Source organism: Antrostomus carolinensis, unplaced genomic scaffold (genome assembly GCF_000700745.2).
Source record: "Antrostomus carolinensis isolate BGI_N321 unplaced genomic scaffold, ASM70074v2 scaffold30466, whole genome shotgun sequence".
In the NCBI taxonomy this organism is placed as follows: Eukaryota; Metazoa; Chordata; class Aves; order Caprimulgiformes; family Caprimulgidae; genus Antrostomus; species Antrostomus carolinensis.
The window spans coordinates 521-1499 of record NW_010324416.1 but is presented as its reverse complement, the minus strand read 5'-3'; positions in this window follow the sequence as shown (position 1 = coordinate 1499).

The following is a 979-nucleotide window of genomic DNA, read 5'->3' as shown; positions in this document are numbered from 1 at the left end:
GTCCCTCACTCCATCTTAAAAAAAAAAAAAAAAAAAGTCTCGCTTATTTATGTTTTTTGGTTTATTTTGCTGGACGTGTCACACCAGCCGTGGATCTCCTGTCTCTCATGCAGTACTGCTGTTGTGTGTGCTTTGTTCGGGGAATAAATGACACCTGCTGTGCTGTCACGGGGGGCTGCCATCCTTTCCGAGTCGGGAAGCGGCACAGGGGGGCTGTACCCAGGTACTGAGGGGGCCACCTTTGCCTCTCCCTCGCCTTGGTGTCACTGCAGCCATCCCTTGGGGACAGCCCGGGTGCTGCATCCCCCCCTCCCTCCCTGGCATGCTGGCAGAGGGAGGTGGGCCCTCGCCAGGGGAGCACTGGGCTCCCTGGAGAGAGGGGTGTCCTGGCTGTACAGCCCCCAAATCCACGCGAGTAGTGGGGTGGGAAAAGCTCCACAGCCAGTTACAGGGATACTAAAAAAATAAAACCACTGTTTTTTGGCTTTGTGATTCCCACCTGGGGTCCAGCACTGCTGGGAAACTGCAGCTCTTACCCAAAGCTGAGTCCAAATAGTCTGTGTGTGGTGTCCAGGTCACGGCCGCCTCTCCAGCCCACCAGAGCCGCCCTGGCCAAAGCTTTCTGTGGAGATGCCCCAGAAGAAGGAAAACAATGAGAGATGAAACACTTCTCTCCAGCTGCTCTTGCCCAAAGGCAATCTTTTGCTGGGAATTTACCCCAAAAGCAAGAGGCTCCTGCAGATCTGAGTGCCTAATTGGTCCCCACACTTTAGATTTCCTCTTGGGGACACCCGCCCTTGTAAGCGGACATTTCCTACTCCCCTGAATCCTGCTGGCAAGGCTTGTTTCCATCTCCCTGCCAGCACGAGAGGTTCTGCTCTGTAAATCCCCGCTGCAGGGGGGCTGGAAACCCTCCGCTCTGTCAGCGGACAGGCTGGGCAGCCAGCAGGACCTGCAGAAGATCTGCTTGGGCCACTGA